A 12,521-nucleotide genomic window follows, 5' to 3' on the forward strand; every position below is an offset into this window, starting at 1 on the left:
AAGATAGTCCCTACCCTCAAGGAGCTTACATTCTAATGGGAAAAGACAACACTAAAAAGCAAGTTGAAAAGAGGAGACAGGGGACCGGAAATAAAGTACCAAGAAATTTGAAGAGTCAGCTTTGGTTTATTATTCAGTTGTATCTGACTCTGTGAGATCCTATGGACTTTCCCCGGGGTTTTCTTGGCAAAGAGATCAGTTTACCATTTCTTTCTCCAGCGTGTTCCCATGTTACAGATGAGGAACTGAGGCAAATAGGGGTTAAGTGACATGCCCAGGGTCAGGGCAGATTTGAACTTGGATCCTGAACTCTAGGCCTGGTATTCTACCCACCCTACCACCTAGCTGCTCCTGAAGAGTCGGGAGTGGAACCCAAATAGAGGAGGGACGGTAACTGGAGCGGACACTTCCTTAAAAGAGAAGTTCCAGGAGGAATTGACCAATCAGAAGAAAGGGCCAAACCTTCCAAGATGAAAACACCAAAGAGGAGGGGTTGGTAAAACATTCATTTCAGACATCTGCATGGTGGAAGGGGTAGTAGTCTTGGTGTTGCAATCTTGAAGTCCCTCTAGTGGCCAGAGGGAATACTGCAGCTTATGAGAAAGGCAGCTACCCCTCCTGAGCATGTGTTCCAGGCCTGGGAGGTCTGGGCTTGGAATTCAAGTAGACCATGGCTGGGTTCATAATTAAGATATTGTACTGAACTAATGAAACTCTCTTGCTAAATAATTAAAATGATTAAAAAAGATGTTTCCCTCTGTGCTTAAAAAAGGCAGATAGGCACAAAAGAATTGCTACATGTGTTCCCTTATAATGTTTTTTTCAGTTTTGCTTTTTTCCCAGGTGTTTCCTTGACTTCCTAAAATTAATCAGATTACCACTCACCCCTATCGTTTAACAAGAACAAGAAATTCAGATGAAATTCTTCCCTTTTGGATCTAGGTAGATAGGAAAATCCTTTCACAGATCCAAGCACAGAAAGTGCTCAGTTTGGCTTCTGACCCCACGAACCCCAATATGGAATAGATCAGGGGTGGGGAACCCGTGGTCTCGAGGCCTTGTAAGAGGATTTTTTCTGTGAAGTTTGGATTCAGTCAAAGGGTCGCACTTAAGGACCTAGAGGGCCACATGTGGCCTCAAGGCTGTAGGTTCCCCACCCCTGGATAGACTTTGGAAGCAGAGAGACACTGGTAGACACCCCATAGAACAAGTTAGAAGACTCCTCATTCTTGTATATAAGGTATTAACTGTCAACCTTTATAGAGTTTGTTCTAAGAAAGACAAATAAAATTAAGCTGCATGAACATGCTTATTTCTCTCAAAGCGGGCAAACGTACCTATAGCTATATGCATGGGAGTTCATAGGGAAAATGAGCTCAAGGAAAGGCCAGTTGAAGATTTTGTATCCTTAGAGCAAGGAAGTGTTTCCTCCTCCCTCCCTTCCTGGCTCAGGATGCCTGTGTGAGCCAAAAATTAGTTTCTATATGTGTCAGCCATAAACACGGGCATAAAACATGAATGCCATAACAGGACATAACATGTGTCCATAAAATAACAAGATAAGATAAATGCCATTATTCAAGATAGTGTCTGGTTCAAGGTGCCTGGTCCTTGGTAGAATGTTCTCAGTCAGCAAAATCTAACAGGAGGTCTTGGGTTCACTCAGAGAGTTATGCCATGGCATAATATAAGCATCATGGTAAGTTAAACTCAGAGTGGGCCAAAAATGTCTTTCCCCTGATTGGCCAATCCAGGTTTTAGGCCTTTCTCGGGTGGAAGGAGGGGCAAACTAGTTTGCAAAGAAAAGATGAAAGCCTCACCTTTGGGTCACAGCACATGTCTAAGTGCTACCGTGAAGCTGTGACCACTTCCACTAGTGTGATCAACACCCCACCCAAAGCCTGGCATAATGTACTCCAAATGGAACCGCTTCAGGCTCATCAGTAGCTGAGTTCCCACATCCTAGAGAGACCGAGGGCCAACTGATTATACCCCTAAAATATCTCTCAATATATCTAGCTACAGATTCATCCATTTTGTGGTTTGATTTTCATTTCCTGCTGTGGCTGCTTATTCACCACACAAAAGGTGCTCATTTAGAAAGTATTCACTGCTATGTGGCAGGGAAGATGATTAAGCCCCCTGAACCCCACTTCGCTTTAGACTCCAGCTAAGGCCTAGAAGATGGCAGCAGCAAGAAGGGCCCAGCAGAGGTGGGAGGGGAAGGGAAACAAAGACACAGAAACACAGAGACGTGATAAACTGGGAGCTGGCCCAGAAGAAAGCACCATGATGACGTTACCAGAAGGGGTGCCCCAGGTTTATGGGGGAAATGTTCTATTGTTATTTTGCTTACTCTATTATTTTATCATGAGATACTTTTGCCTCCACATAGGAAGTTTCCCCATGGGGAACGGAATAAGTTTTTATATAGCACCTACTATGTGCTAGACACACTGTGCTTTAAAAACATCATTTCATTTGATCCTCACAAGGTAGGATCCCCATTTACAGTTGAGGAAACTGAGCCAATTCACAGTTAAGTGATTTACTTAGGGTCACACAGCTAGTAAGTAACTCAGGGTGAATTCGAACTCATGTCTTCCTGACTGTAGGCCCAGCACTCTATCCGCTGTGCCACTTAACTGTTTTCTAGTAGTTGCTTGGAATACTGTATTTACATGAGCAGAAAGTCATTATCCATCCCCATATATTCATCTTGTCCTCCTAGTGCTTTCTAGGTTCCACATTTCCATCTAGAGGTACGTGTATTTAAATCATGATTCATAACTCATTCAGTTCATGTCTCCACCCACTCACTACTATTTCCCATTCTTTCCCTGTCTCAGTGTGTTCCTAAAGAGCTTGTTCAAATGGAATGGTAACTCCTGTCCCAAAGCCCTTTGGCATGGATTCTCTCCTTACTGGTGGAGATGAGTGCCCTCACCTGTGGGAGGGGCCAGGTGGAGTTGATGATGGCAGAAAAGCTCTAGCCTTGGCCAGTCCTTCTTTGATACTCTTCTGTGGTAGAGTTGGGTGCTGCTGGCTTCCGGCTTCAAGAGGGAAGATGTAAGAGGCCAACCCCACTTCAGGTTGCTGAAGGAAAGTCTCTAGGAAGATATGAAAGTAGCTGGCAATCTCCATCACGTCGGCCATCTCCTAGGTTATCTAGAGATTTAGGGGAGTTTCCCCTTGGGTGAGATTCAGAACCCTCTCTCAGTTGTACTGAGTTATCTTGTTCCCCAGAGAAGAGCTCCTCTTTGTTTTGTCTGGTTTATATTCTCCTATGTGTACCTTCTCCTATTTCTGTTTTGCTATGGTTCAGATAAACGGGGTTTCTTTGCTGTTTGCTATGTGTCTTCATTATGGAAATGGCATTTGATAGGAAAGGGGTCAAGTCTTGTATATAGAGCTTGGGGTCCCCCTTCCCCTCAAAATAACAAAACGACCAGAAGTTAGATGGAACTCAATCATATCCCCATCCCTGCCCTTGACTAATAATATTTAAGGGAGACGAAAGATATAATGTTAGCTCAGTAACCCCTCCTCTCCACCTTTCTGAGGGGGGGCGGGGGAATTAAAATTTCCCCTGGAGAAGGTGGGGAAGAGAAGCGGCTAGAGATATCTACTGTGGCTGCCCTCAAGTCACACAAGGAGAACCCTCACTGAGGATGGGCCTCCCTACACACGTGGGGCCCACTCTTGTTATAATATATTGTCAGGGGTGTGATGGAGCCAATGAGCCAGACTGATAGGTTTTCAGTGTGAGTATTGACACCTCAGAAAGAGATAGAGGGCAACAGTTAGAAGGGGAGGAAGGATCAGTTGAGGGGAGACATGGGCCAGTTTGTAGGCTGCGGGGAATGCGCCGACACACGCTACAGATCAGGGCTTGATGCATGGTTTTGTTGGTTGTTTAGAAAGAAATGGAGAAAATATTAATGATGCAGATTAAACTAAAAATTAGGTCCTGTGTATTTTTTTCCTGGGAGCTGTTAAAACATTTACCAGCATACCCCTGCATAGAGGCTGAATTGTATTTACTACATAGAAAACCAAAGAAAAATGCAACTGTACCAGTGACTCCCCCCCCCCAGCTGTGTTAGATCTCACCCCTCCCTCTAGGGTTCTCTGGTACTTTAAAGGGACTGGGATGTGTCTGGATTCTCGCTGCCAATGGTTCTAGCTTCCACAATGGGGTTCCTTCAAGTGGGGAGGAGGTTCCCTGAACTAAAAGATTAGCTTTTACAAAGAAATATGTATTTCAAAGGTAAAATAACAAACCTGTACCTAAGTTCCAGGTCCAAACCCCACCTCAGAGTCCCAGGGTCCTGACCTCCCCAGGGGTGCCGGCTATCACGTTCCCACCAGAATCCTGGCTCCAGGGTCTCGGTGGCACCTGAAACTGAACAGAAACAAATGCCTGCAGGCCCATTTCTCAGACCCAAAGTAAAAGAGAGGGAGTAGGAAGGTGTCCTCCCTCTCCAGTTCTGTTCATGGCGCCCAGCTGTGATATTTCCCCCTCCAGATGCAGCGGCAGAGTGATTAGAATAGTTGGGGGTGGGGGGTGGGGAGGTGGGGGGAGGGAGGACATGGTATAAGCCATGAACATTCACTTGCTTCCTCTATGTCATACAATAAAGTCTCAAAACAGTCGACGTTGTATGATCACATCCAATCCCACATGTACGGATGAAAATCACAATTATCCCAAATACAAAGTTGTGTGGATTCAACAAAATAAGCATTTTACCAAATTTACCAAATATCTCTTAGTCAAGCAATCTGCCCCAGTCTGGTTAAGTTTTAAAGATGCAGCCTTTTGGCTACAAAACCAATCTTCTCCCACTCATGCTATAGGGGATGCAGGGTGACTGATCAGGGCATGATCCAAGGCCCTCATTATAAAACAATAAGATTTGGTAGCAGTTGGGTAGGACCTACTCTTAATAAAGTTAAATTTTCAACTTCCCTCTAATGTCTTCTGTATCATGCCTTTTCATTTCCCCAGGTGAAGGAGAGGCAGACGAACCCAAAGACCATTACAGAGAAGTACTTTCAATCATCCACCATTTTACAGTCATGGAGGGGAAGGGGAATCTCAAGAACTCATTCCGTGGCGAAGCTTTTGTGGAAACTGCATTCATTTTCTAGCCAGTTTCTGTCCAAGTCAACCTGCTGCTGAGCCGGGGGCCCCAGCAGGCTGTCAATAATTCAGCAGGCTGGCCCTGGGCCACCCATGAAGTCAACTTCCTTCTCTCTATTTCATCCTAATGTGTGGCGGGCACAACCGGAAGCCAGAGGGTGGTGAAGTCATTTGGCGCTTCCACGAGCTAACTCCAGTTTCCCCTCAGGCCAGCGACATGGTCATTTATGCCCCTTCACCAGTGCCATATCTGTGGTCTCAAGACTATCAGTCAGCTATGTGATTAAACCAAAAGTAATTGATTCAAAGAGCCAGTCACTCATAAATTACATACACTCTTTTAAAAGTCCCACACAGTCCCAAAAGTACACAACCCAGTACAACCCTAACAGTTGCCTTTTACGAGAACCCCAATTTTTTTTCTACTTTATGGCACAGGGGATAGAGTTAAGAATAGAGGGACAAGAGAGGAAGTGAAGTCTACACCTATTGTAGACGGCCTTTTTGAGGACATTATCTACAAAGGCAGAAAAGATCGAGGGCAAGAGTTAGCAGGTATGGAAGGATCAAGTGAGAGGAGACATGGTCCTGTTTGTAGGCTTCAGGGAATGAGCCAGTAGGTAGGGAAGAGACTGAAAATATGTAACAGTGTGAGGGTGAAAGGGGGCAGCTAGATGGATAGAGCACCAACCCTGGATTCAGGAAGGGCTGAGTTCAAATCTGGCCTCAGACACTTGACACTTACTAGCTGTGTGACCCTGGGCAAGTCACTTAACCCCATTGCCTTGTCAAAACAAACAACAAACAAACAAAAAAAAAAAAAACCAGAGTGAGGATGACAGAGGGGGCAACATGCTGGAAAAGATGCAGTGGAATGGGATCACTTGAATAAGTAGAGGGGTTGGTAAAGGATAAGGCCACTTCATCATATGAAACGAGGTGAAGTAGAGACTGGCAGAAGGCACCTGAGTGATAGGGGATGAGGAAGAGAGAAGAGGGAAGTCATGGTGAATGGCCTCCATTTTTTCAGTAAAATATGAAGCAAGGTTCTCAGCCGAAACAGTAGAGGGAAGAGGAGCCATAGGAGGCTTGAGGAGGGATGACAAAGTTTGGAAGGGCTGCCCAGCGAGTGGGATAATGAGTTGATAAGGGAGGTATAGTACGATAGGATTGCTTAGCAGCAGTGAGGACCCGGTTGAAGTTATTCAATGTAAATTTGTAGTAGACCCAGTCAGAATGGTCACATGATTTTCTATACCTTCATTCAGCAGCACCTGTGTAGGAAAGAAGGCAAGGAATGGGGGAGTGATGCAAGGCTGAAGCTAGGCGGGTGTGATTAGCAAAATGATACGGGGGCCTAGGAATTCAAGAGAAGAGGACAGTGTTGAGTTGAATTGGTTCAACCCAAGATTCAAGATGGGGAGAGGAGGCAAGAGTGGCCCTGCTTCACTAGTCCTTTCCCCTCCAAAGGGTAGAGATCAGGCAGGAAAAGGAAGCAGCAGGAGATGGAAATCAAACTTGCACAACAGGAGAAAGAAGTCCTGTTCCCCACCAACTTTGCTCTTACCTCAGGAGACAGAAGACCTGAGGTCAAAGTGAAGGTTGCACTCTTTGCACCTGAGGTCCTCCCCATCCTGCCTGGGAGACTGGGCCAGTGACAACAGGTAGAAATCCCCTTGTTCTGTCACAGATGGAAGACATGTGGTCAGTCCTCTTTTGACCTTCCCTCAGGGGACATGCTGAATCCATCAGGATATTAAAGGCAGGACAGGAAAAGGTTTGGCTCTTTTTCTCACCTGAGGAGGCTGGAGATGAGGTAGCAACAGAAAGTGGTAGATGTCCTAAACAGATGGAAAACACCTTGGCAGTCCCTTCAGGGACCATGAAAGGGGGATGTCAGAGGAATATTTGATTCCTTGTCTCACCTTAGGAGACACACGTGTAGAGGCAAACATTCCAAGAATACACGTGGAGGGATAACTCCTACCTCAGATACTGAAGGGCCTTCTTTCTCTCCCTCCCCCTTCCCTTATGGATGCTACTTGGCTATCTGTACTTGTGGTGTCCATTGGATGTGGATCTGCTGGGCACTGCTCCACCGCTTCTGGCTTAGCCAAAATCCTTTGTGATCTCTCAAAGGAAGAGTGAGTGCTGCCATGCCCTTTTAGCTGAAAGACCATATGCTCTTTCTAGGTATGGCTCTTTTGGAAGAGGCAGAAACCTTTGTTTTATGCCCACAAAAAGCCTTTCCTACAATAAACAAAACAAATCTCAGCTTCTTTCCCTTTTGGGGTGAATTGCCTTGCTCCCCTAAGACTCTTCACTATGAGGCTTCAGTTTCTCTAGCAGGAGATTCTCAGTCCTAGGTGCTAAGCTATTTTGAACTTAGCAGGAGCGCTTCTAGCTAAATTAGGATACCACGAGCTAACTTCCTGATCACAGGGCTTGGGGGTCTCTGGTGGGTGAGCATTACACATACATCCCAATTACAATCTCTGAAAGCTTGACTATGAATCATGTAAGGACCAAACATCAATGATCCTGAATCAATGAGGTTCAGGGTTCCCCTGTTCTTAAACCCTAATCCTCTTTTTTTTTTTTTTTTGCAATTGGGGTTAAGTGACTTGCCCAGGGTCACACAGCTAGTAAGTGTCAAGTGTTTGGTCTGAGGCTGGACTTGAACTCAGGTTCTCCTGACTTCAGGGACAGAGCTCTATCTGCTGCAGCACCTAGCTGCCCCTCCTAATACTCTGCTGTTCTTCCATTGGGAGGAGAGAGAGAGAAGGGAAAAGGCCTGGAAACAAAGCTTAAATGCTCCGCAAGGCCATTGTCTTTTTTCTTGGACTTTTATGTGTTGATGTGAGGGACTAGCCCAAGCCTAGAAGAGTTAGTCTACATTCCTTTACCACTGGAGTGTAAAACCCAAACAGAAGGCAAGACCACTAATCCTTACACAAGGATGCCTGAAGGCTGCAAATTGACTTGGTTTTAAAATATGATATTGTCATGGCTATCGTTGAGTTCCATTCTGTCTGTGAGCCCATTTGGGGTTTTCTTGGCAGAGATACTGGAGTGCTTTGCCATTTCCTTCTTCAGCTCATTTTACAGATGGGGAAACTGAGGCAAACAGGGTTAAGTGACTTGCCCAGGGTCACCCAGCTAGTGTCAAGTGTTTGGTCTGAGGCTAGACTTGAGCTTAGGTCTTCCTGACTCCAGGGCCAGTGCTCTATCCGTTGTGACACCTAGCTGCCCAACATATATTATCTATGTTTTACTGTATTTTTATTTGTTTTGTTAAATATTTCCCAATTGCATTTTAATCTGGTTAGGACTTCAGGAGAGAGTGGGAGCTCCAGAGCTGTTTTGGAATGGAAGGTGAATCACAGATTGATCTGAACCCAGGGGTAGAGTTTGGGAGGAGTGGGGGGTGGGGGGGGAGAAGAATAAATAACAGGTGATAATAATAATAGCTAGCATTCCTACTATGTGAGAGATACTGTGCTAAGCTTTTTACAAATAACATGGCACTTTATCCTCACAACAACCCTGGGAGGTAGGTGCTATTGTGATCTCCATTTTACAGTTGAGGAAATGGAGGCAAAGTGATTTGCCCAAGATCACACAGCTAATAAGTGACTGGGGCCAGATTTAAATTCAGGTCTTCTTGATTCCAGGCCCAGTGTTCTATCTACTGCCCCACCTAGGTGCTTCAGGTACCCCACAGATAGGAATGGGGACTTGTCTAAGGTCAGACAAGGAGTCAAGAGCCATGATGGAACCTGGATGCTCTGGTCCCTATAGCATCTGCCCCAAAACCATGGTCCTTGGATAAGTTTATCCCTGGCCCTTCAAACTCCTTGCTTTCGTCTTTGGTACAAAAGAAGGGTGCTGTGGGATAATGGTACAGGATTAGTGGCTGGATCAGTTTTTACTTCTCCACTCCAATTTCCATCTCTCTTCTGGTGGGAATAGGATTTTTAGGAATGCAATTATCTGGGCCTGAGCCTTTCCTAACCACTGAGATTGAGGAGCTGGCACACCAGGTGGGAGAAGGGTCAAGTGGGAACCCTTTCCACTAAAGCTGTGAGCTTTATAACTGGGTCAAGGACATTAGGGAGTTAATGAATAATTAAAGTTCAAGGACCTGGGGTGAAGAAGATCCATGTGGCCTTTAGTGTGCTTATAGATTCTGGAGAACTAACTGGAGGAGTCTGGTTGGTTCTGGGGATATGCCTTCCTGGATGAACAACATGGATGTGGGGAGGAAGAGTTCACCCGGAACAAGGCTCCCTCTTTCTCCTCTTCCCTTTTCACAGGAGACAAGAACAGCCAACATTTTGAGATAGTGGCCACATTTCTGGATTTGCAATTAAAATCTGGCTCTGCTGTAAGAAAAAAATTCCTAACAATCAGAGCTATAGCGAGGTAGAATGAATGGCACCTAGAATCAGAGACTGGATGTCAGGTGTACTACAAAGTGAATTCTGGCTTCAGTATGGGTTGCACCAAGATGGCCCCTTCAAATTCCAAGATTGTTGGGTTCTGTTACTCCCTGCATGACTTAGATTAGGTCATTCTTCTCACTGAGCCTCAGTTTCCTTCTTTGTAAAATGAGGGGGTAGGTGAGAAAGGTGGGACTAGATGGCAGCTAGGTGGTGTAGCAGACAGAATGCTGGGCCTGAAGCCATTCATGAAGATCTGGAGACACTGACTAGCTGTCACTTAACTAGGCAAGTCACTTAATCTCTGTGTGCCTGAGTTTCCTCAACTATCAAATGGGAATCATAATAGCACTTACTCTCCAGGATTGTTGTGAGGATAAAATGACATAATATTTGGGAAGTGCTTTATAAATAGTAGGTGCTTAATGTATATTTGTTCCCCTTGCCTTTCAGCTATACATTCTGAGGTTTCTCCAGTATTTGGATGCCTATATTCTAGGTTTTCCCAAACTTCATATGTCCCTACTGCCAGTGTTTTCCTCTCCTCTGGGAGCTGAAGGGTGGAGCCTACTCTAGGGGAGGCTCCTCAGAGCTGGGGCAGGCTGGATCTGAAGAGATAAGCACCATTTAGGTTGGCCCAGAGCCCCAGCAATTGGGAATTGAGGAGCGAGTGGGGAAGAGTGGAGGAAGGCAGAGCCAAGATGAACGGAAATCTGATCAAGCCTGGGGGAGATGAGTGTTGCAAGACCTGGGGTAGTGGAGGGAGACTTGGGGACACAAGGCATCTGTCCCAGCAACTTAACGTAGCCACAGGGAATAGACTCATCAGCGCTAGGTGACTCCAGGGCATGGAATCTCAGCAGGCTGACATGTGTCCAGCATGCAAGAGACCCTCTTCCTTCTCTTCTCCACTACAATATTTTTTCCGTTCCAGGACCCTTGAAGAGAATGTTTGCCGGTGGTAGGGTAGGGTGGGGAATGACTAGGTAGTGCAGTGGATAGAGCACCGGCCCTGGAGTCACATGAGCAAGTGTTGGCATTATTTTCCCATAGGCAAGTGAGGTCAGTACATATTGATCCAGCTTGAATTATCTATGGGTTGGCCTTTCCCACTGCTTTCCAGAGGATGGTGTTTGCTTATTGACAGGAATGTGTCCATGTGGTAGAGGGGTCAAAGACTTCAGATGGACTCTTGTACAGTGTCCTTGAGACTGCACCCTGGACCCTGCCTCCCTGGCTCCTGCTTTGGTCCCTAATTGGTCCATTCCTGACCTTGGGGCACGAGGTCTTTCAGCTGTCCCCCACCCCTCCCCTTCCCCAAGACCCTTTACTCCTATTCACTAATTCCTAATATTGGAAAATCCCTGCAAAAGTTTGACCTTCATCTCTCTCTTCCCAATTCTGATTCCAGTCCTACCAGTCAGTAGCCAAGGACCCCAGAGACAATCAGAGAACATGAGTTCAAATCTCAGCATTTCCTATGTGATTTTGGGCAAATCCCTTCCTGTCTCTTGGCTTCCGTTTACTCAATCTATGAAATGAGTGGAGCATAAATTCTCTCTACCAGTTTAGGGTTGGAACTATAGCCAATGACTGTATGGTTCCACCACATTGCACTTTCTGACTTCCCAATTTATAACTGTCACACTCATGGCAGCCATAGCTCAGGGAGAATAGGATTAGCCATGGAGGTATTGAAACCCAGAAATCTGGCGGGTGAGGTTAAGACAAAGGAGAAATCTTGAAGGAAGAGTGGAGGAGGAGCTCTTTGGGAGTTGTTTTGTTTTTTTTTTCCTGCTGTTTCTCTTTCCCAGAGTAAACTCTCCTCCCTCATTCCTTCACCCCTCTCCCCAAATTCTTGAAGGTTGTAAGAGTGTTCCTGGTGATCCAAGGAACCCTGGGCTTGGTAATAAGATCTGATTTGCCAAAGAACTTGAAGCAAGTGCCTTCATCTCTCTGGGTCCCAGTTTTCTAATATGCCTAATGATCTCTAAGTGCCCTCCCAGCTCTAATGGTCAGCTGGATCTCTGAGTTCCCTTTCCCCTCAAAGGCACCATGTTGCAATACCTGGAGAGGGGAGATGGAGGTCAGGCCTGTTTTCTCCTAATCTTTCCATTCTGCTGCCAGCCTAAATCAGTGCCAAGAAAGGGGTGGGGCTTGCCGGGAAACTAAGCCATCATTCCCCACGAGAAGGGGGGCAGGGAGGTTGGGATGGGGAGTGGTGTATAGGGGGCAGGGCTGAGGTATTTGGTTCTGGAAATTGGGACCCTCCTGAGTGGTTGCTGTGTGTCCCTGGGCAAATGAATTACTCTCTCTGAGCATTAGATATTGCCCACTACCTGCTCCAAGAGTGGAAGAAGTTTATACCAAACAGGTGCAGTGAGGATGGAAATATTGGGGAAGGAGGGGCTGCCACATGCTCCAATTAGTTCCATGCTATTCCATTCAATAGCCGTGTATTAAGCATCTACTGTGAAGCAAGCACTAGGCTAGTCGCACAGGATACAAAAACTATACAGTCCCTGCCCTCACTGAGCTTACATTTGTGGGATAGGAGGTGGGTAGAGAACAACATGTAAACAGATAAATAAATGCAAACTGTGCTTTTATTTATCCCTGAGCTGGGAGGCTCAGAATAGGACTTGGGTGGAAACTATTTGAGTTGAGCCTTGAAGGAAGCAAGTTAGGTTGAACTGCAACAATGCCCCCCCCAATCTCCCATCCCCCCACCCCCATCCCAAGTGAAAACAAGACCTGGGGTAGTGGAGGGAGACTTGGGGACACAAGGCATCTGTCCCAGCAACTTAACGTAGCCACAGGGAATAGACTCATCAGCGCTAGGTGACTCCAGGGCATGGAATCTCAGCAGGCTGACATGTGTCCAGCATGCAAGAGACCCTCTTCCTTCTCTTCTCCACTACAATATTTTTTCC

This window comes from Vombatus ursinus, unplaced genomic scaffold, assembly GCF_900497805.2.
Source record: "Vombatus ursinus unplaced genomic scaffold, bare-nosed wombat genome assembly UNPS02009173.1, whole genome shotgun sequence".
Taxonomy (NCBI): Eukaryota; Metazoa; Chordata; class Mammalia; order Diprotodontia; family Vombatidae; genus Vombatus; species Vombatus ursinus.